We start from the raw sequence: 24,890 nt of genomic DNA on the forward strand, positions 1-24,890 counted from the left end.
GATTTGTTCCACAAAAATCTGCTGCCATTTATTTTATTTTTTTTGTTTTTCAAGTTTTAGCAACAACTTATTATGCAAGATTCCCTGAATTCTTCCCTGGAAATGTGTCTCTCATTCTTTTGGGAGATCATTGCCTAAGCTAGGTAACAATCTGATTTCATGGAGAGAGTTAGAGCTCATGTCTTTGAATAACCACAGTTACATACCCATGTAGCCCCAAGAGAGTGGCCTTCTCTCCTTCCCAGAGGTCTCAGTATTCATTATCTCTGCCCGTGGGTTCCCATAAACTCCCCTGTGTCTTTCGTCAGTTATATAGCATATGTTATACACACTCATTTTTCATTAGCTTCAGAGTTAAAGCAAATGTCTTCTTTGCATAATTCACGGGGATCTCCTTCGGAATGCCTTACAGAAACCAGTGTTTCTCAAAAGGATTCATTTCTTCCCTGCTCATGTTCACATTAGAATCTCCATCTGTTGATGGAGGTTGAAAGTCTGATTCTTCCAAGGATGTATGTTATGCCTGCACTGTCTGTCCATCATATATAGTTTTTAAATTCCTTTTGTCCCATGGCAATGCAGTTTGAATCTTTCATGTACATAAACATTCAAACATCATGATTAAAAGTATGGTGTTCCATACACAATTACCAAATTCTTTTAAACAATTTCTTATTTTTGAATGTATATGTTGTTACCAGTTTAAAAATTATTATATACAGTGCCACAGCAAATATACCTACAGCTTAATCGCTAGAAGCGCAGTTCCTTGGGCATATTTTATAACATAAATATAATTCAGCAGGAGGACTGAAACAGTTATTGTCAAAAAGTTAATGAAAATCTCAGAAACACATGAGCTGAGCTGCAGCAATGATGAAACTTGTCTTTACTGCATATTCTCATAGAAGCTCGTCATGGAAGGCTCAGTCATGGGGTTGACTGGGGGGGACACATCCAGGCATTTCATACCCTAATCCGCAGCAAGATTTAGTGGTCCTTGGGTTGTGTTTTTAAAGATTTCCATGCATGTTACAAAATATTCCAGAACCAGTGACAATTTATACCCTTACCATTAGTCTTAGAAAGCGGCTGTTTCTAACGCCTAGGCCGTTTCATAAGTCTAAAGATTTTCTTTTATCTTTACTAATTTTATGGTTTCAAAACAAACTCTTAAGACGCCTTTTCTCTAGATCCCCACAGCCACATTTCCTATCTCCCTATTATAGTCTCCTTTTGCTCTTAGTTATTATTATTTTTTATTATTATTTTTACCTTCCTCCAGTGGCCTGTGAGTGTGTGTGTTGTGTGTTTGTGTGTGTGTGTGTGTGTGTGTGTGTAACAAGAAGCACAGTCTGTATGTTAAGGACTAGCCCCCGCTTTGAATAAATGACTGTAAGGTACAACTTCATGTAATGAAGGATAGTGGAGTAATCCAGTTCTACAAAAACATCTCATCAGTAAGTGTCATTTGGAACCTAAGGATTGGGGCTCTGTTTTCTGCAGCTCTTCTTGATTGGTTTTGGTCAAATCATTATTTTTTGAACCTCAGCTAATTTATTTGCAGAGTGATAATGGTGCTTTTAAACTCCTCTCTTTAAAAAGTTATTAGAGATCAAGAAGACATAGTGTGTGAACTTTGTAATTTCTGAACCGCAGTAAAAGTGATTATGATTGCCATTGAAGACAAGATTTTAATGTACCCCCCCCCCTCCACTGCTTTTTCTAAACTCTGTGAATGGAGATTCTTGTCACAAGGTAATAGAAATGATTAGACAAATAAGGCCTACTGGCATTGACTAACTGGAGTCCTTCAGATGCCCCAGTTTGGGCTGGGATAGAAATTTCTAGAAATGGGATATTCAGGGAGTTCCCTTGAAGAATGGCCTTGTGTTGTTATTATTTTAAAAACTGTGCTGTCTCAGTCACTGTGAATTCAAGTGCTTAACAGTTTTAGTCTACACAAAAATGCTAAGGCAATTCTTTAATTGAAATAGTCAAATTATCACATTTCAGTGCACCTGTGGCCTTGTATATAAAGTAATACAGTTTACTATAGTTTACCTGCATGGTCATTTTTCTTTACTATCAGAATTCATTTGGAGTAGATGACTGATAATAAAAAACTGGTTATAGTAATATCTATAGTAAACAAAGTTATTAAATGCTGTACACTAAAAGCGTAATATGTTATTAGAAGAATGGGGTGAATTGGGAAGTTTTATTTAATCACTTTTACAAAATTTGTAAAACTGAGAACATAACTCATGTTTTAACAGTTTTGTTGATGTATAATTTATAGACCATATAATTCACTCATTTAAAATGGACAGTTTGGGTGCTTTTAGTATGTTTACAGGGTTGTACGGCCATCACCAAAGTCAGTTTTAGAGCATTTTCATTATCCCAGCAAGACCCATTAGCTGTCACCCCAATCTGCTCATCTTCCCCAGCCCCAGGCAACCATTAGTCTACGCTGTCTATAGATTTGTCTATTCTGGACGTTTCATATAAATGAAATCATACAATACGTAGTCTTTTGTTACTGGCTTCTTTCACTTAGCATGATGTTTTCAAGGTTCATCTATGTAGTCTCATGTATCCGTTCTTTGTTTCTTTTTATTGTCTGATTTTATTCTCTCACACACACACATCCCACATTTTATTTATCTGTTTATCAGTTGATGAGCATTTGAGTTGTTTCTAGTTTTAGTTATGATGACTAAAGCTGCTATGAACACTTCTGTACAAGTTTTTATGTGGGTGTATGTTTGCATTTCTCTTTGTTCTATACTGAAAAGCACAATGATTGTACCACATACTCACTCTATGTTTAACCATTTGAGGAAATGCCAGACTTTTCCAAAGTGCTTGCACCAATGTATATGCTCACCAGTAACTTATGAAGATTTCAATGTTTTCAGGTCCTCATCAACACTTGTTATTATCTGACTTTTTGCTGATGGGAGGGAATGGGAGGGAAGTGGTATCTCATTGTGGTATTGAGTTGCATTTACCAGATGGCTAATAATATTTGAGCATCTTTTCTTGTGCTTATTGGTCATTTTTATAACTTCTTTGGGGAAATGTCTGTTCATATCCTTTGCTTGTTTGTTAATTGGGCTGTTCATCTTTTAATCATTGAGTTGTAATAGTTCTGTATGTTCTAGATACAAGTCCTTTATCAGATATGACTTGCAAAAACTTTCTCACATTCTGTGGATTGCCCTCTCACTTTCTTGAGAGTGTCTTTTGAAGCATAAAAGTTTCTAAATTTGATTTTTATTTTGATATATATCTAGTTTGTTTTTTATTTTTATTGCTTATGCCTTTGGTGTCATAACTAAGAAATCATTGTTCAATTCCAGGTCATAAGGATGTTTACCTACATTTTCTTCTAATAGTTTTATAATTTTCACCCTTATATTTAGTTCTTTGATCCATTTTGAGTTAATTGTGTATGGCATAAGGAAGGGGTCCAACTTCATTTCTGCATGTGGATATCTCGTTTTCCTAGCATCATTTGCTGAAAACTGGTCTCTCTTCATTGAATTTTCTTGACACTTTTGTCAAAAATCAATTGACTATAAATGTGAAGGCTTATTTCTGGATTCTTAATACTGTTCCATTGCTATATGTTTATTCTTATGTCAAGTCCATGCTGTCTTGATTATGGAAACTTTGTAGTAAGTTTTGAAATCAGAAAGTGTGTGTTCTCCAAATTTGTTCTTTTTCAAGATTATTTTGGCTATGGAGGGTCTCTTGAATTTCCACATGAATTTCAGGATTGTCTTGTTAATTTCTACACAGAAGTCAGCTGAGTTACTGATAGGGATTGTATTGAATCTGTAGATCAATTTAGGAGGAACATTGCCATCCCAGCTTAACAATATAAAGCCTTCTAATTCATGAACATGGGATGCCCATTGATTTATTTAGGTCATCTTTAATTTCTTTCTACAGTGTTGTGTAGCAGTTTTCAGAATATAAATTTTGTACTTTATCTTTTAAATTTATTCCTTTTTCATTCTTTTGTATGCTATTATAAATAGACCTATAGAAATGATCCCTAAGAAGTGTACTTCAAATTTTCTGGATCAAAAATCTTGTCTGGCTTGAGCCACGTAACCACGTTGGCACAATCAGTCACGTCCAGGGTTATGTGGTCCTTCCACATTATATGTATGGTATGTATATATATACAGTGCTGTTTCTCCAACAAAAGCTTGAATCTAGGGTGATCTGAGTGGGTTTACCATGCCCACTACAAGCCCCTGCCCAGACAGTGGACTTTTGCTTGGAACTCAGATATTACATAAATATTTATTATTTTTTTCAGGAGTATTTATTTACTTTATGAAAATGAAAGTACAGTGTTATTTTAACAAGTAGTACATGGAAAGAATGAGTAATATTAAAGCTTTCATCTCTATAAATGATACTACTTAGATCTCCCTATTAAATATTCTGGGCTCAGTATCAAATTCTATTGTAATATCTTTGAAAAGCATAGAAGTGGTTTCTAATTTAAAACTCTAGCTAGCTGCTGCTCTGCTAAGAATAAGGATTGACCACAAATTCAACTTAATCCATAGATCCTTTGCCATTAGGCTATCATATTTGATTCAAAATAACTCCACTCTTTAAGACAGTTTTTAATGACATGATGGGAGAGGAAATGCAAAATATTTTACATTAGCCTACACTCTATTTGTCCGTCTAGTTATAATAGACAGACTCATTATAAATTATGACTTCCTATTTAATAGATATGAAGATTAGTCAAAAATGTAGAACAAGAGAAGAAAGGATAGCAATGAAGTAATTTGTGATGGACTTTTTTCTTTTTCTTTTGAGACAGGGTCTCACTTTTTTGTCCCAGCTGGCGTGCAGTGGCATGATCATGGCTTACTGCAGACTCACCTTCCTGGGGTCAAGTGATCCTCCCACCTCAGCCTCCTGAATAACATGCCACCACACTACGGCTAATTTTTGTCTTTTTTGGGAGGTAGAGACGGAGTTTTGCTATATTACCCAGGCCAATCTCAAACTCCCAGGCTCAAGCAATCTGCCCACCTCTGCTTTCCAAAGTGCTAGGATTATAGGTGTGAGCCACCATGCCGTGATGGACTTCATAAACATAGTAAAAGGTTTTAGCCAAAGCAGTTTGATTTAAATGGATGTTTTAACCCTTGGCTTGCAATAATTTTATCCTCTGGAAAGTATGGCTTTCCAGTCAACATATTCATTTTTGGCCTTGACCGTGTAGAGCAATTACAGGAGCCCATATCAACAAGTGTCTTCAGTTGTTGCATTAGTGCCTGGAGCCAGGCCACAAAGGTAGCCAGAGAGGGTACCCCTAAACCGTGTCTCCCCACATCTCTGACTCTGAACCACACATGCATGGAGCCTACTCAAAGCAACCTAGCTATGGACAGAAGATCTCACTAAGACCAGACTTGTAGCCCTAGAAACAGTTTGCAGTTTGTGCACAGACAAGAGAACTATCTGCTAAAACAAAGAAAGCAACACTCATTGGAGAAAAAACAGAATCCAGAATCTTCACCACCTAACACTGATAATATCTGGAAAAGAACCCAAAATTCCAAGATCGTGGAGAATGAGGACAAAAGAAAATCAATCAGCTCCAGCTCTCAGATGAACCAAATGTTGAAACTAACAGACAAAAGGTTCAAAAACGACTGTAATAACTATCCCCAATGAGAAAAACAAACCATGTTTTCAATGAATGAGAATCTTAGCAGAGATATTAGAGGTGTTGGTAGAGAAATGGAAACAGTAGGAAGCAACCAAATGGAAATTCTAGAAACAAAAAATAAAATTTCTGAAGTTGTATGTAATAATATATAATAGATCTTTTATAAATGTACGCTATTATTATATAAGGGTAAAGATAAGGTATTTTGCCTTTCTTTTATTATACTTTTACCAGTGAAATAGAGGCAGATAGGACAATTCTATCCACCTTTTCATCTTCTAAACCGTATTCTCTCTGGACTTGAGAAAAAAAAATAGTAAGTCTGGAATGTACTTAGTGAAGTGAGAAAGTTGAGGGAGTTGGGGGACATAGACTGTGACCCTTCCCTCTTTCCTTCTACTTCTGTCCTGTTGTGAGCACATCTGTGCTGTTGTGCTTTATAGAGAAAATTCCAGTTTACCTCCTTATTTCTCTCTCTCCTCTGCTGAGTCCTGAGTAACAGGAGGCCAGCTTTTCTAGGCCTTTCTTATCTCTTTCCCTGATAAAAGTTGGATTCATGTGTAGTGCATGAACAAATAAAGCTGTGGGGCTCTGGGTCCCTCCTCCTCTCCCCCTGCCTCTTCCTCCTCATTGTCACATCCTTATTGTAAATGCTTTAGGGGCAGTTTATAAAAAATGACACTAATTACTGAAACAATGTTATTTACTACGTACACTGGCAGAATGTTTACTGTTTTTCTTTACAGCCGGGTTTATTTTTGTTTGATGTATTTCGTTGCTGTGAAAATGAACGTGTTGCTCACTCTCAATAGACCTGTTTTTCCTCCTCCTTCCTCCTTCTGTGCCAGATCATCCTCCTCTTCAGCAGCTTCCCTTCCTTCATTAGGCCTTCTGGGCAGTTTTTAGGATGTCTGCTCCTAAAATATTTCCATTTAAAATTGTTCTAGTGTATCAACACACCAATCACTTTGACTCCATGCAGGCTGGTCTCTGCATTTCAAACCTAGCTTCCATGTGTTAGTCCTTTTTGACATTTTTATAGGGTTTCCCCAGAAAAAAAAAAAAAAAGCATAGCAAAGGTATGAGCCATCGTTATGGAGTGCCAGCCTAGAGGGAAAGAGGAACTAAACATTGTATACTTACCACCTATGAGGGCCCCTCCACCATGTTTGACACACTCTTCTTGCAGCTAACTGGTGAAATGGGTGTTTTGTCCCTGGTTTTATATCTAAAAATACTATACTGAGGTTAAGTAAGCTGCCCAGAGTTTCACATGGGGTAAGAAGGGACACCAGAATTCAGCGATATTTGTATCATTCCCAAGCCTCTGGACTTTTTAAATTTATTTACTCTAAACCATACTGCACCTCTCTAAGTAAAAGGTTAAGGGAACTCAGGAATGCAAATGAAAAAGTGCTTGTCAAGGGAGAGAGAGAGGGAGAGAGAGGAGGGGGAGGGAGAGAGAGAGAAAGGGAGAAAGAAGGAGAGAGAGACCGATCGTGCCACTGCACTCCAGCCTGGGCAACCAAGCGAGACTCCGTCTCAAAAAAAAAAAAAAAAGGAGAGAGAGCACAAGAGCACTCATGATCTTCCTATGTTGTCATTTTTAGCCTTTTCCCACCTTATATGTGCTGAGAGCTGTTCCGCTGCCATTTTCTCTCCCTGCCTCAAGAGCGCATTTAAGTGCAAGTGAATGGGGTGGGATTGTGATTGTTACAGTGATTGCTTAGAAATCTGCCCTACCGTATCTGCCAGTGTATAAAACTCTACCGATGTTACCAAACTCTGAGAGGATGTGAAGCTCTAGTTTTCACTGTGCTGAGCTGATTACCTCATGTCGTCACCAGGGGGCAGCACCTTCCCATGCCTTTGGACTTAGGAGCCTCGGGGCGGTGGGAAGCTCACACCAAACCCCATCCCTTAGCTGGTCACCTCTTACCTTCCAAGTCTGATCCAAGTTTGGGCAAAACGGATGTAAATGTGTTTTTAATTTTTTTTTTCTTATTTGAGAGGGGGGCAATTGGAGGGAGGAAATACAGCTTATATGTTGGCATACACATTTGAAATATTTGGTACTTTATAAGCAGGTGTTTTATGTGTATTCTGTGTTCTTTTCTCTACTGAGAAAATAACTATTTCCTTTGCCAGGGATGCAGTACTCAGCAATGCCTGTTGCAACTGTAAGTTACACCATATTTTCTCGAAGAAACATGGTAGTAATCAGAGGCCATTGTTCAAAGTACTGACTTTAGTCAGCTGACCTGCAATCAAACCTCAGTTTAGGCACTTATTAGCTGTGTGACCCTGGGCAAAATACTTAACCTCTCTGAGCATCACATACTCATCTGTGATATGAGGGTTGCAATACATTCCTGCTTTCTTTTTTCGACAAATATTTATTGAGAATTTCTTTACTTGTGGAACGTGGTATTATGTCCTGTGTATAATGGTCTTTATATGTATCTGCCAGTTCAATTTCATATAAATTGGCCTCTTGTTTCTGTCACTAGGATTGCATTTCTGTCAAAAGTCTTGGCTTATACAGGGATGCTCAAAGGCCATCCAATCTGAAAATACAAGACAGAGCTGCCTCAGGAAATGCTCCATGATTTAATTAAAATGTGAAGAGTAGCCCACAGAGAGGGTAGGTGTGGTGTAACCCCACCCTGCAGGGGTGAGGCGGGCATCCTCCTTCTCAGTGACTTAGCCTGGATCTGGGATAAGTAGAGGCTTGGAGTAGGTTCAAAGATGGTTCTCAGGACAAAAAATTGACCCCTGTTGTAGGGAGGCTGCCTTGTAGCCACTGGGCATGCTGATGGTTTGCCATCTAACACTTTATGCCTGTCACTTGTCCCCATTTTGAGTCCAGGCAACTGTGGCCCCTGGAATTATGGAGAGTCTCTTGGGACTCTTGTTATTATTTTTATTCTTACTGAGGTAAAATTCACATAACATAAAATTCAACATGTTAAAGTAGACATTTCATTTAGTACATTTATAATATTGCACAATCACCCACTGTCTAGTTCCAAAAATCATTATTTTTCTGAGTTTCTATTTTGATATGATTTTAACCTAGGAAAAAATTACAAGAATTGTACGAAGAACTCTGCATAACCTTCTGCCAGATATATTCACTGTTGACGTTTTGCCTCATTTTCTTCCTGGTGTTTGCTTTCTCTCTTTCTCTCTGTGTATGTGTGCATGTGTGTGTGTGTGTGTGCATGTGTGTGTGCATATGTGCATGTGTGTGTGTATACACGTATTTTTCCCCAAAAAAACACTTCAGAGCATGATGAAGACATCGTGTCCCTTTAGCACTAAATACTTAGTAGGTACGTATTTCCTAATATGGCCCTATAGTACAATTATAAAACCTGAAAATGTAACATTCATACAATTCTATTATCTAATCCACAGTCGTGACTCAAATTTCATCAAATTTTCTTTACACTTTTTCTTTCCTAGACGATGCAGTCCTCCATCCTGTGCGGATTTAGCTGTCTTTGTTTTTGCTCTCATTTGATCTGGAATAGTGCTTTGCCTTTCTGTGTGTTCTTTGACCTTGGCATTTCTGGGAGAATACAGACCATGATTTTGTGCATCTTCTCTCTCAATTTGGATTTGGCTAATGCTTTTCATGATTAGATTCAAGTTCTTATATATCATCTCCCTCCCAAGTGAAAATGGATCCTGATTTCCACATGCTACACGTAGGAGCGTTGATTATCCTGTTACCCCTACAAAAACCAGTGATGACGCAGAGATGGCATTTTTCAGCCTTACATTGTAAAGCTGTCCCAGTTCTGTGGGCTATAGTGATATGAGGGTCAGTTTCCTGAAGACCATGGAAAATCTGCTGCTATTCCTATAGTTTCGGGTGTCATAGAATGGGAGGTTTATGACTTCAAGACTGGAAGACGGTGATGTAGAAGCACATTGTGCAGCCCTTTGGGTTAAAATCATTCTTTCATATTGTGTGGCCAAATGGAATTTGCTATATGTTCATTCACTTGTCAGATGCTGAGTGAGAAAATGACAATTTACAATGTAAATCCTTAAAATAATTAAGTCAGTCTTCTATGGCATTGTGAAAAATTCCCCTGGCTGCCTACTGGGCTCCTGCACACTTTGCCTAGAAGGATGAATTCTTTTCTTTACCTCGCTGTGTAACTTCCCTCTGCCAAGCAAAAGCACCTTGCTACCTTGAGAATAAACTGACAATCTCAATTTTGATATGTTGCTGATTTCGTTTGTGTACATTATTATTCATTTACAGCTTATCTTAGCAGCAGATCCAAGGAAGTGATTCTGCCTTTCTACTGTTTTCTCTCATCCATGTAGCCAGCCTTGCCCAAGTCTTTGTTCCTCTTTCCCCATTCACATGTATTTGATAATTCAGCTTTTCCTAAATAAAATATTTTGCCTTTCGTTTTTAAAGTTGAAAGAGCTATATGCAAGGCTGGGCTCGGTGGCTCAGGCCTGTAATCCCAGCACTTTGGGAGGCCGAGGCAGGCAGATCACAAGGTCAGGAGGTCGAGACCAGCCTGGCCAACAGAGTGAAATCCCGTCTCTACTAAAAATACAAAAAATTAGCCAGTCATGGTGGCGAGCCCCTGTAATCACAGATACTTGGGAGGCTGAGGTGGGAGAATCACTTGAACCCTGGAGGCGGAGGCTGCAGTGAGCCAAGATCACGCCAGTGCACTCCAGCCTGGGTGACAGTGTGAGACTCCATCTCAAAAAAAACAAAAAGAGCTATATGCAAACATTCAGATTAAATTTGAATTACTTTTAAGCCACATGAACAAAATTCCCCTCGCCAGTCTGTTCCCTCTAAGAAAAAAATTATCTGTTGCCTTTTTTTCTTAAGCTATCAATTTGGAAATAATTTGGGGTTGACTGAACTGTCGCAACCATAGTATAGAGTGTTACCCTGTTCCCTTTACCTGGCTTCCAGCAATGCTAATATCATACACATTATGTCTTACACAAAGTATATTTATCAAAACCAAATATTAACAGTGTGTGATCCTGTTAACCAAACAGCAGAGTGTTTTAGGATTTCACCAGGTTTTTCCCTGATGTCCTTTTCTTTCCTCAGATCCCAGGTAGCATTTAGTTGTCATAGTCTCGTTCGACCTGCGACAGCTTCTCAGTCTTTCCTTATTTTTAATGGCCTTGATATTTCCTAGCAAGTCTGGTCATGTGTTTTGTAGACGGTTCTTCAACTTGGGTTTGTCTCATATTTCTCATGGTTAGACTGGGGTATAGGTTTTTGGAGAGAACCTTACAGAGGCAAGCTGTCTTTGTCACATCGTATGAGGAGGTACGTCTCTCCTGACTTTTACAATTTTTATTCTCTTCTATTGTGTGATTTTAAATATCTTTCTATGGTGGCTAATACTGTTTTTTTTTTTTTTTAATTAAAAATTTTTTTTGAGACAGGGTCTGGCTTTGTTGCCCAGGCTGGAGTGTAATGGCGTGATCTCAGCTTACTGCAACCTCTGCCTCCTGGGCTCAGGCAATCCTCCCACCTCAGCCTCCTGAGTAGCTGGGACTACAGGTGCCACCATGCCTGGCTAATTTTTTCTTTTTGTTTTGAAGAGATGGGGTTTTGGGTGTTTTTATTTGTTTGTTTGTTTGCTTGTTTTTCTTTTTCTTTTTGTTTTGAGACAGAGTTTCACTCTTGTTGCCCAGGCGGGTGTGCAATGGTGTGATCTCGGCTCACTGCAACCTCTGCCTCCTGGGTTCAAGCGATTCTCCTGTCTCAGCCTCCCGAGTAGCTGGGATTGCAGGCGTGCACCACCACGCCCGGCTAATTTTTTGTATTTTTAGTAGAGATGGGGTTTCACCATAGCCAGGCTGGTCTTGAACTCCTGATGTCAGTTGATCCACCCTCCTTGGCTTCCCAGAGTGCTGGGATTACAGGCGTGAGCCACCGCGCCCAGCCAGGGATGGGGGTTTTCCATGTTGCCCAGGCTGGTCTCGAACTCCTGGGCTCAAGCAATTATCCTACCTTAGCCTCCCAAAGTGCTGGGATTGTAGGTGTGAGCACCACACCTGGTCCATACTGCTTTTTATTTTATTTTATTTTATTTTTCTTTTTTTCTTTTTTTTATTACTATTATACTTTAAGTTTTAGGGTACATGTGCACAATGTGCAGGTTTGTTACATATGTATCCATGTGCCATGTTGGTGTGCTGCACCCATTAACTCGTTATTTAGCATTAGGTATATCTCCTAATGCTATCCCTCCCCCCTCCCCCCATCCCACAACAGTCCCCGGAGTGTGATGTTCCCCTTCCTGTGTCCATGTGTTCTCATTGTTCAATTCCCACCTATGAGTGAGAACATGCGGTGTTTGATTTTTTGTCCTTGCGATAGTTTACTGAGAATGATGGTTTCCAGTTTCATCCATGTCCCTACAAAGGACATGAACTCATCATTTTTTATGGCTGCATAGTATTCTGTGGTGTATATGTGGCACATTTTCTTAATCCAGTCTATCATTGTTGGACATTTGGGTTGGTTCCAAGTCTTTGCTATTGTGAATAGTGCCGCAATAAACATACGTGTACATGCGTCTTTATAGCAGCATGATTTATAGTCCTTTGGGTATATACCCAGTAATGGGATGGCTGGGTCAAATGGTATTTCTAGTTCTAGATCCCTGAGGAACCCCCACACTGACTTCCACAATGGTTGAACTAGTTTACAGTCCCACCAACAGTGTAAAAGTGTTCCTATTTCTCCACATCCTCTCCAGCACGTGTTGTTTCCTGACTCTTTAATGATGGCCATTCTAACAGGTGTGAGATGGTACTTCAAACATACTACAAGACTACAGTAACCAAAACAACATGTTACTGGTACCAAAACAGAGACATAGATCAATGGGACAGAACAGAGCCCTCGGAAATAATGCCACATATCTACAATTATCTGATCTTTGACAAACCTGACAAAAACAAGCAATGGGGAAAGGATTCCCTATTTAATAAGTGGTACTGGGAAAACTGGCTAGCCATATGTAGAAAGCTGAAACTAGATCCCTTCCTTACACCTTATACAAAAATTAATTCAAGATGGATTAAAGACTTACATGTTAGACCTAAAACCATAAAAACCCTAGAAGAAAACCTAGGCAGTACCATTCAGGACATAGGCATGAGCAAGGACTTCATGTCTAAAACACCAAAAGCAATGGCAACAAAAGCCAAAATTGACAAATGAGATCGAATTAAACTAAAGAGCTTCTGCACAGCAAAAGAAACTACCATACTGCTTTTTAAAGTGGAATGATGTGGATCGGTTACTTGTTTTTTTTCCATGCAAAATCCTTAAAACCTGCTTAGGTTATCTGTGTAATATGAGATATCCCCATGAAAGAATATCAACTTAGAACATCGCTTTCTCTACCCTAAATACTTTATTCAGCCTTTCAACTCCACTTGAAAAACATGGATGTATCACTTTGTAAAATGTTATACATTGGAAGAAATAATGCAAGAGAAAAAGAAGTGATTGAGTGAGTGTATTCGTCAAGGTTCTTCAGAGAAACAGAACCAATAAGATACACACACACACACACACACACACACACACACATACACACACAGAAGCCAGTGGAGAGCCGGAGATCAGAGAGCTGCTGGTATAGAGGCCTGAGAACCAGAAGGACCAAAGGCAGGAGACTGGTGTTCTGGCTCAGGCAGTCAGGTAGAGAGTGAATTCCATCTTCCTCCACCTGTTTGTTTATTTGAGCCTTCAGTGGACTGGATGATGACTATCCACACTGGGGAACCATCTGCATGACTCAGTTCACCAATTCAAATGCTAATTGATATGGTTTGGCTGTGTCCCCACCCAAATCTCACGAATTGTAGCTCCCATAACTCCCATATGTTGTGGGAACAACCCAGTGGGAGATAATTGAATCATGGGGGCAGTTTCTCCCATGCTATTCTCATGGTGGTGAATAAGTCTTACGAGATCTGATGGTTTTATAAGATGTTTTCCCTTTGCTTGGTTCTTATTCCCTCCTTGCCTGTTGTCGTGTAAGACATGCCTTTCACCTTCCGCCGTGATTGTGAGGCCTCCTCAGCCACGTGGCACTGTGAGTCCGTTAAACCTCTTTTTCTTTATAAATTACCCAGTCTTGGGTATGTCTTTATCAGCAGCGTGAAAATGGACAATATACTACTAATGTCTCCCAGAAACACACTCACAGACACACTGAGATAATGCTTCACCAGCTATCTGGGTGTTCCTTGGCCCAGGCAAGTTGACATGTACAATTAACCATCACAGGAAGTTCCCCAGTGCCTAACTCCCTCCTGAATCATGCATTGGCTATCTTGAGTTTTGGGGAGGGGCATTTATTCGGTTTGATGGATCTGTGGATATTTTAGAAAGCTGATTTCAATCTATAAAGTAAACCTCCCCTTCAAATACAAAGAGTAACATAGATACAGATTTTATCTAATTTCCTTTCAACTATGACCTCTCTAGGTCCCCGTATATACCACATAGTAAGCAGTGAGTCAAGGAAAAGAAGGGCCAGAGTAATCCACAAACCTTAATCAATCCATGACCAGCCAGCAGCTGGAGCAGTCACTCTCTAGCTTTGTCTCATTAGGTACACACTAAATTAGAAATCTTTAAGTAGTGTCCTCTTGAACACAGAGTGACAGGAATGAAATGCGACACATAACAGAGGAAAACAAATACAAATAGTTTTAAAAATAAAGTCAGTCTTTAGAAGGAAGGTCACTTTTGTTTATTTCCTAAGATTTAATTCAAATTATTCTCAGAATACATTTTAAATTATTGTGCTGTAACTTGAATATTACTAATTACTATGCTTCCAATTGGGGAAAACAAAGAAATTTAATTAGCTCTGAAGTTTGAGAACTATTGAAAGAAGCACTATTCCCATGCCACTTCTTTGTACTTTCTTGTACTCATGATGTTTTTAATTGCTAGTATAATTTGCTTTATGTGTGAATGTGTTTGGCAACCATTGACACAGAGTGGAGTATCATGAGTTTTACAAGCCACTCATAGCAGAAAGTTTTCTTGACAGGGCACAGAAAATGAAACCTCAGATTTGCTTTATTTGACAATCTTCTGCTAGAACATGCTATGTTTAGAGTTCTCATTCTGAGAGTATCTAATTGGAAAGGTGGTCTTCTTTAATTTCTTGAAGCTCTTAATTTCAGTTCCACTGGAAACTCTTCTTCCCACCTTTTATCTAGTTTGTAACATACAATGTCCATTTCTGCTGGGTCACTTTTCCCACTGAAAGATACATCTACAGTCCTTCCTAAGCATTTTTAACGGCTACACCATATCTGTACTTAGGTATTGAGCTGTGTCTTCCATATTGGTCTATGCCAGTATTGTCTGACATTGATTGTATAGTCGTCTAAAAGCTGTAACTGTGTTTTCCTTTTCCCTTCTTTACTTTGTCTTCTAACTTTTGTTTACTGCAACAAATACCAGCATAAAAGTAATAGAGAAATAAAAGAAAATGAGTTCCATGTTTCTGTAACAGTGCATCCGTTAGTTATTTTTGTTTTCTGTTTCCTTCCAGTTTTTGGTCATTTTGTAAATGGTCAAATAATTGTAATAGGAGGGAAGAGATTATTCTATGTTTTACTTGAAGCATTATCTCACAAGCACTTTTTCATAGTGTTATACCACAATTACTTTTATGGCTGTTCATTCCTTTGGGTTGATGCATTGTATATATTTTGATATTTTTAATTACTGGACATTCAATGTTCTAGTATTTTTGTAAGCAATATTATATTGTGCATTTTTATTCTTACAGCTTTCTGTTTCCTTTTCAGTTATCTCACTGCAATAGACCAAAATATTTGGAGACTTTCATGGTTGTTAGGCTATATTTGCTTTTTGTTTTGTTTTATTTGTGACTATTTTTAGCACATTGTCATTTATAAGAAAGTGCTTTGTCAATACATATGGAGGAGGTGACAATAAGGAAGCAGTCCGTTTCCGTGTAAGTATTGTTAGGATTCTGAGGAAGCTCTTCTAGGAAATGACAGTGAAAGTATAATACTCGATGAGTCTTTGGGGAGCTTGGGAAATTGTTGAGACGTTAAAGGCCATTCTGAAGTTAATTTGTCTAGCCCATTGTAGGCTATACTGAAATTATTATCTCTAGTAAATGACAGTATATTCTCAGCTATATCCAAAGACTATTGTAGAACCAGCCACGATCTCCTGTATATCATTCCAAACATCACTTGAAAGTTCTTTCTTGTGTCTAATCTGAATCCTATGCTGCTGTGAAAATCATTTTCAACTATTGCAGTTCAACTTGGAACTAAAAGTAACTATGTTCTTATACACTGAGAACAGAGACACTGTCCATTCTAAAGTGATCACGAGTCATTTGTTGGTTTGGTTTTGTTTTGTTTTGTTTTGTTTTCTTTGAGACAGAATCTCACTCTGTCACCCAGGCTGGAGTGCAGTGGTACAATCTCGGCTCACTGCAACCTCCGCCTCCTGGGTTCAAGTGATTCTGGTGCCTCAGCCTCCCAAGTAGCTGGGATTACAGGCATGCACCACCATGCCCAGCTAATTTTTTGTATGTTTAGTAGAGACGAGGTTTCACCATGTTTCCCAGGCTGGTCTTGAACTCCTGAGCTCAGGCAATCTGCCTGCCTTGGCCTCCCAAAGTGCTAGGATTATAGGCATGAGCCACAGTGCCCAGCCTGTTGGGTTTTGAGTTGGGCACGGGAAAGAGTGAAAGCCAAGTGTCCCCAGAGGGTTAAGAAACCTGTTGGAAGGTGACCTTGGGTGTAACTCCATGGTGGGCCGCCCGTCTCAACTGCTGTTTGGTTTCAGCTGTCCTAAGGGGAGGACTGACTCTGCAGCCTGACAATACCTTCTGTGATGTGTTGCTATTGTCATGCCGTTCCAACTGGACATTGAAAATTTGCAGACAAATGTAAAGAGATTTGGTAGTGACTAATTTGCATTGCACAAGGTGTTGGTAGTAGTGAACAGCTTGCTATGAAGCCCATATTCAAAATTTGGAAGGAACAAACACTATGGATATGCTCATCTCACCAAACTACCCAGCCTATTTTTCTTTCACTCCTCTTCTTTGTCTCATTATTCTGCTGGTCATTTTCTCTTTGAGTGTTTCAAATGCTGTTTCTCTTTTCTTTTCCCGCCTTCCTTTTTTCCCTCCCACTCATTTTTTCTATATCACCTTTCTCTCTGTTCCCTCCACTTCATCTCAGGTCTCACTTCCCCATTGATTTTTTACCATTCTTAACCCCTTTCCTCTTTTATTGGGAAAATAGGCTTTAAATTTGGAGTGTGCTAAGAAAATGTCGCTTTATGCTGAAAAACTGCAGGATTCAGGGACTGCATTTGTGGTGTGGCTTATTGATAGAAGAGAGGCTATGGAAGCTAGTGCTTACAAGTGATTTAAAGGTGACGGCTCAGTGTCTCAGGTGGACATGATTATGTTGTGGGACAGCTGGGTTCCATTTTAGCCTGATATTGACCTCTCCTTGTCATGTAATTAACAGTGTGCCAGCCACAGATCATAAAGTGAGTGCCGTTCAATGAATAACATCAGGTACTGGTGCCTGGAGTTTGTTGTACCCATGGGACCTAGTGGGCACGGGGCATGCCCGGATATCTAGCCAGGAGTGACACTTAAGCTCAATTGCTGGATGCTAGATTACAAGAGCTCTGACATGCATCCTCAGCCGCTCGATACAGATGGCTGATGAGTTCTGAAGCTTCACGCTGATGTGTCCAGGAGCCCAGGGGCAAAGTGACCCTTTCCTCTTTAGGCACAATGCCTGCGTCGGCTGTTTAGAAATCATCAGAAAACATTTTAATCTTAGGGGGCTCAATTTTTGGTGATTAAACTAGACTCCTAAATAGAGTTCTCTAAACCCCAAACACAATGAACAGAGATTCATAGTGAAGTAGGTTTGCCTCCCTGAATGAGTGTTGCAGTGAATCTCATCCTTTTCTTGGCTTTGGTGTTGTGTAGTGATTAACAAAAACGTGAGATGACTGCTGGGCACCTTTATAGGAAAAAGGAAGTGGGAGGGTATTAAGCATAGAATGGATGCTCTCATTTGCTTGAGATGTATAAAATTAAGTTGGGGTAGAATGGGGAAGGGCACAAGACTAAAGATTTAAACCCCCCAATCATGGTTTCATTTAATATGTTAAGGAATTTGATGAGGTAATTGGACAGATTCAGGGCAAAGAGAGAGCAGGGCTGAGTATCAGTGATCTTCGGATAATCACTAAGGTATTATTCAGGACACAAGCCAGATGACGTTAGCTTCACCAGAAGATGGGCTGATGTGGCCATGGATTCAGTTAGTAATTCTCGTAATTGCTGGGGCTTGGGGCAGCCGCCACCATGTGGTTTATCTTTGTCTAACCTCACTAAAGCCGGCCGAGCAGGCAATGTCTGTTTTGGGCTTTCAGGTTTGGGGTAATGGTTCTCAGTAGAGGCTGAAGGGGAAAGAGAGGCCTTTTAAAACGAAAATATTTCTTTTCTCTTCTCTACATAAGTTTTGAGCTTAACAGGCTTTGATCAAAAAGAATTTCACCTTGGGTTTATGTTTTGAGTTACATCTCCTCAAGACGCTGCCATGGGGCTGGAGGAGAAGGTCAGAGAGAGGGAAAACTTGCACTGTGCTGAAACCCCTTCAGGCTCACTTATTTAGTTATTCACCCAAAAACAGCAGCGTGGACTAGGAGCTATCTGTGCTTTTGCAATGTAGCTTCACTACTTAATTTGAAATAAATTCCCTTATAATAGGTCCAATGTATATAATCCAAGGCAGATTTGAAATAACATTCAAAGAGTTTTTGGCCATCCACTCCATTGCTGCCTTCCATCAATGGGGATTTCTGTGACGTGGCTTGTACTCCCTCAATGGTCCTTTTTCTTGGAACCTCACATGGTAACTTTGGGCCAGAAGATGGTGTAGCATGAACAAGAAGAGGTGGCCTGCAGTCCTAGGTGCTGGTCCATACTGGCCAGGACAGGGAATACAGGATATCACATAGTCTCTAAATATAAATTCCAAAGAGTACATCTCTAGAGTTAAATGAGTTTGCCTTAAATTCTGTGCAGTTGCAGATGATGTAATCCATTTATAAACATTTTATTAGGCAGATTAAATTAAGATACAGGAAATGCTATTTCACATTTCGTTGAAGAGGAAAGTCAAGTCTTGTGAACGTTGTTTACTATAACAGAAGGTTCTTACATATCCATCTCAACTCAATTTTCTCATTGTTTCAGGATCCGAGTTCCCTGCTGCCTTCTACTCCTTGCACAGTAGAAAGTCAATCTGCTAGGAGCTTGCTGAGATGAGTAAGAGCCGTCTGCTAGTGAAGGAAATTTGGACTCAATGAAAATAGTCAGTGGAAACCTCTGTTTGCTGTATCAAGCATGCAGTACTTATACATGGAACAAATTTTTTTTTAGCTTCAATGTTGTAAGGAAGATGGCAATTTTCCTTCTCAGCGTAACATATAAATGCACTACTTGGAAATCGAGTAGTTGGCTTGAGTTCTATTTCTGGTATTGTCGGCAATGTACTCGCCTAAGACAAGCCCTTTGACCACTAGCTATAGACCCTAATATCCTAGTCAGGGTTATTAGTACCTTCTGATAGCAGCTTAGCTCCTCCATTTACAGCAAATCTTACTTTTTCTGCATTCAGCTGATGAAGTCTATGAAAGAATAGCAGGAATAATAAACTAGTTTTGGTGTTTTGGCCTTTTGGATAGGAATGCAGGGAGGAAATGAAATGAGGGATGCCTTGAAATGTCTCACGTAGACTTTCTTATGTTCAGAGAAATACAGAGAGAGCATTTCCTAGATATTGAGAGTGAACTTCTTTTCTTGAACTATCTTAAGTGCCTCAGAAGAGGACTTCAGTTTGAGATGACTTTTTTTTTTTTTTTTTAATGTAAGCACAGACAATTCTGTCTCCACCCTCAACCCTTTACAGAATTTCTGAGAACGGCGAATTTCAACGAAGGGGAGGAACAGAAATGAAGTTGACAGGAGAAGCCATCTAAAATTAAAACTCTCCATATGGAATTGCTTTTTCTTTTCCTCCAGAGAGTGTACTCACTCTAAGTCAGCTCTGTCTTTGAACATTTTCTTATAGAGTAGTCATTGGAGGCTCTGAGAACTCCTAGCTTCTATTATTGTCCAGCTTGTATCTTTTAAATGTCAAAACTATGTTCTTCCAAATGACAAATTTTTATTTTTAAAATATTTTTACAAACTTTACTTATATATTGAACAGATAATAGTACAAAATTCAAAAACAAAAGACCCAACATGGTGAATTTTGTTGATTTTTAGTCTTTGGATTGGATCTGATTGTATTTAGAAGTTGATGGGGTATAAGTAGCTCTCTAAGCTAGATTCTTTATTGCTTTGCATCAGTCTAAAATGTATTAGAAGAGAAAGGTGGCTGGGCGCGGTGGCTCACGCCTGTAATCCCAGCACTTTGGGAGGCCGAGGCGGGCGGATCACGAGGTCAGGAGATTGAGACCATCCTGGCTAACGTGGTGAAACCCCGTCTCCACTAAAAATACAAAAAATTAGCCAGGCATGGTGGTGTGTGCCTGTAGTCCCAGCTACTTGGGATGCTGAGGCAGGAGAATGGCATGAACCTGGGAAGCTGAGCTTGCAGTGAGCCGAGATTGTGCCACTGCACTCCAGCCTGGGTGACAGAGCGAGACTCTGTCTCAAAAAAAAAAAAAAAAAATAGAAAGGCCTGGTTACAAGAATGAACTAATGGATTATTTTTAACTAATAGCAAGTTTACCTAGAAATCAGATATTTAAATACTGCTGCTGTATCTATATATTTATGTCCGTATTTTATTGTCCACAACGCCACTGATTGGTAGATACACATTTTATGTACAACTGAGAAAAAGAAACCTAGCCAGTTAAACTATTTCCCAGCACCTCCCATTATTTAAATGATCTCTTAGGAAGGAATTGAGTGTATCTAATATATTTTAAAAATATATTTATTGAAAGAACTCTTCTGGACTTAATGATATATAGGCATTTATCATTTAACAGTCTTATAGACATATAAAAAATACAAGAAAAAATACATCAGATAAGTTTTACTCCTGAAACTTCTATACAAGAAAGTTTAAGTCTTCTGAATCACTTTCAACTCAAGACTTCAGTGTTTATATTTTGCCACACAGTTTGCCCTTTGTGGTATAAAGAACATTGGTGAAATAGTTTTAAAATAATTTTTTTTTGTTTATTTTGCATTAACATCTTCTACAAAGTTTCTGGAAAAAAAAAGTTTATAAAATGAAAGTTCAGCCAGGCATGGTGCTCACACCTGTAATCCCAGCACTTTGGCAGGCCAAGGTGGGTAGATCACTTGAGGCCATGAGTTTGAGACTAGTCTGTCCAACATGTTGAAACCCCATCTCTACTAAAAATACAAAAATTAGCCCAGCAAGGTGGCACTTGCCTGTAATCCCAGCTACTTGGGAGGCTGAGGCACAAGAATCGCTTGAACCCAGGAGGCAGAGACTGCAGTGAGCTGAGACAGCGCCGCTGTACTCCTGCCTGGGTGACAGAGTGAAACTCTGACAAAAAAAAAAAAAGCAAGGAAGGAAGGAGAAAGAGAGAAAGAAAAAGAAAGAAAGAAGGAAAGAAAGAATAAGTTAGTTCACTGATGCTGAGTTCTTAAGCTGTTTACCACTGCAGTTTTGTCATGTTAACACAATTCTGACTGTTGCTGGGCTGGAAATGTAGAGGAACAGATCCCAGCACTTCCAACCACCATTTGGTGCCTAGGGTTAGTAACTGCTCTGGTATATCTCAGGGTTTTCATTACAGTTGCTGAGATCCATTCTGCTAATTCAATTCAATGCTGAATTTTTAAGTATTCACACATGAAAATTGCTTTGCGACTGCTGTCCATCTGACTGCAATTGAAAGATGCCATTCATCGTGAAATTCTACCCAAATTTAGAATTGGTAATAGACGAAAAGAAATGTGCATCTGTGCAGGGCGCGGTGACTCATGCCTGTAATCCCAGCACTTTGGGAGGCCGAGGTGAGTAGATCACCTGAGGTCAGGAGTTTGAGACCAGCCTGGCCAACATGGTGAAACCCTGTCTTTACTAAAAATACAAAAAAAATTAGCTGGGCATGGTGGCGTGCGCTTGTAATCCTAGCTACTCGGGAGGCTGAGGCAGGAGAATCACTTGAACCCCGGGAGGCGGAGGTTGCAGTGAGCCGAGATTCTGCCATTGCACTCCAGCCTGGGCGACGAGAGTGAGACTCCGTCTCAAAAAAATAAATAAATAAATAAAAAGAAATGTACATTTTAGAGCTAATGAAAGATAATGATTAAATATAATTTCTAGAATTTTTAATGTTTCAGATGAGAATTGTGGACGTTCACTGTGCTCATAAATCAAAATGCTAAGTCAAAAGCAGAAGCTCTTCCTGTTGGTTCCTAAGTGCGATGATTGGGTTTTCACATTCATGTGTGACATGTGCCTCCCTCAAATCTTGTGATGTTGTCGGCACGTGACCCATCTGACATGGGAAGAAAAGTGAAAATGTAAAAAAAAAAAAAATCAAAAGCTTGAAATTTTGAAATGTCTTAATTTCTTAGCGTGATTATCCCCTTCGTTAGAATGCTCGCAAATATTAACAATACATTTTTTTCAAGACATCTAAAGTGACTCAATTTGCACATTTTAAGTGGCAGATTAAAAAAATTTTTTCCCCTAATAATTCAAACATTTGTTTTACTGTAAGAAATTCAGAAATCTGATTTAAGGATGACCTTCTAATTGAAAAGAGGAAAAGCAATGGAAAGTTATCTGTATTTGTAACTGAAACTGGCTCAAATCATAGCTGTATTCTCCTTTTTTTGAAATGTGTAGAATAATAGCCAATGGGTTAAGAAAAATTATTTAAAACTTGAAAATAAGGCAACCAAGTAGAGCAGCGTATCCTTTCAATGTCATATTGGAACATTTTTAAAATAAATAAACCTGACCAAGGAATATTTAATTATTCAGGAGAACTTCTTTATGTTTAACTTTTGTTTTTTACTCTTAATTAGAGTCTAGACACTGGGAAGTTGTGTGTTAATGTTTAGATTTTTGGCAGTAGCTGTCTAGTGGAAAAAGGAACCCTATGCGTTACACATTTTAGGACATTAACCAGCTTTGCAGGTAACCTAGCAATTTTATACAAAAATTTTCAAAGGCTAGGAACACCTTCTCCATCAGCTCTCTTTGTATCAGCCTTATTATCTTGCCAGTTTCTTCATTATTGAGTTGAATAAATCTTGACATATATTTATTCTATATTTTTACAAGTCTTGTTTTCAACTTTAAAAAATTTTTTCACTGTCAAGATTTAAACCTCTTAAGTGAAATAGTTACTACTCGTCATTATGTTATATATTTATAGGTTGACAAGTGCTCCTGGTAGTAGTTCATAGTGACCTGCAGAGATGAAAATGCATGTTTACGAGGTTTGAACGTAGATTGCTGAGCCTGTGCATGACTTAGACTTCATCAAGTGACTCCAATGTGATTAGCAAATGAGTCTCCTTGTGTGGATGGAAGAGTTTCAGGGGCCAGAGCTGGCCTTGTGCAAGGAATCTAGCCAGAACATTTCAGAAGAGCCTGGGGATGCAGTGGTGCCCCACGAGGCAGCTGTTCGTCTTTGCCCCTCCAGCACCTGGTGTGGGGTTTTCTAAGCTCTCAACCACGTGTGTGGTGGTTTCCCAGAGTTACCATGCTTGTCCTTCAGGGGATTTGAGGAGATTCATCTGTTTGCAGAGGCTCCAGGAACACAAGGTTGGGCAGAATGATCTCTTAGGAAGAATTGAGTGTATCAGACATTAAATTTACTTAGTTCCAGTTTACCCGGACCCTGCATTTTTTCTTATCTCTCTCCCTCTTCCATTAATCCCATTTTTCTCCCTCCTTTCCTTCCCTCCTCCCCTTTTTTTTTGTTGACCTATCTATTTACAAACTCCCCTCACTTGAAATGTTGTGGAAGATTACATCATGCTTAACTGATATGTATATATATTTATTTGATTACCTGAAGGCTTTCTTTAATGCCTTAGTGGAAGCCTTTATGGTAAATGCCAATCAATGAAACACAGGGAGTAGAAATTTCCTGGGTATTTGAATGTTGCGTTGATCACCTTATCTAGTGTACCTAGCCATTTTCTTAAGGTAGTAATTAAAGTGTTTCATACTTGAAGTTGTTTAGGGTCATGAATTTTGAATTGACAGAATACTCAAAGTACAGTGCTGTATTTTCTTATGTAGCTCATGTAGGTCAGCACTCAAAAGTCAGGTAAGATGTTGTTGAAAGTATAAATGAGTGGAAAACAAGAAAGGCTATTAAATTCTCTGCCAGAGAAATCTTCATAAATAGAACAAGTGACCATCCGGGTGGGAGACTGAAAATGTCCATTCCTGCATTCACTGAGATAGAGAAGGTAGAATATCCCCACAATATTTTGGGGGACTTTTGCTTCTTTAATTCATTGATTATGTTGATAAAACCCTGGGGATGGAGATATGTGCAGTTCAACAGTCTCAGGAAGAAGGCCCCTTTAGTACAATGTTTATAGGATTCAAGATAAATGTGGGCTCAGAATGGTGTCGGGAATCAGAACCCTGGAGCCAGTGAGAAAGCCAAACTTCACATGAATGACACCTGAAGTCTAGTAAGAGCTCAAGGTCAGTTGATGTCTTGAGGGGAACCAGGCATGGTGTAACAACCAGGATTTCTTCAAGAGGGAGCTTTAGAAGAATGTAGTGGAGAATGCTGACGCCACTTCAGACTGAAAGCTCATAGTTGACAGCTGCCTCCTCGCCAGGGCCCACCTGGTTCTGGGTTCTGTTCACAGCATTTTTTGGGCATCATGTCATTTAACCCTCACAGCAGGCCAGTGAGAGAGTAATACTATTACTTTGCAGCATTATAGGGGAAGAAGTGGCTTTAGAGAGGTGAACTTTCCTTCTAAGAGTATCAACTGATATTGAAGCTTGCATTGGAACCCAGGTTGGTCTCTCTCCACCTCTGTGCTGCCAATCATGATGC

At 39.3% G+C, this 24,890-nt stretch overlaps 1 protein-coding gene and 1 non-coding gene across 15 annotated transcripts in view; both read left to right on the forward strand.

Annotated features, from left to right (window-relative positions):
• ELMO1 (engulfment and cell motility 1) overlaps positions 1-24,890 on the forward strand; it is a 594,311-nt gene that overhangs the window by 259,193 nt on the left and 310,228 nt on the right. The gene's annotated exons all lie outside the window — the stretch shown is intronic.
• Positions 22,251-22,352, forward strand: LOC129490928 (small nucleolar RNA U13). The gene has a single exon (XR_008660397.1). It is a non-coding gene; the product is annotated as a small nucleolar RNA U13 (small nucleolar RNA).

The sequence above is a fragment of the Symphalangus syndactylus genome, chromosome 9, assembly GCF_028878055.3.
Source record: "Symphalangus syndactylus isolate Jambi chromosome 9, NHGRI_mSymSyn1-v2.1_pri, whole genome shotgun sequence".
Lineage (NCBI taxonomy): Eukaryota > Metazoa > Chordata > Mammalia > Primates > Hylobatidae > Symphalangus > Symphalangus syndactylus.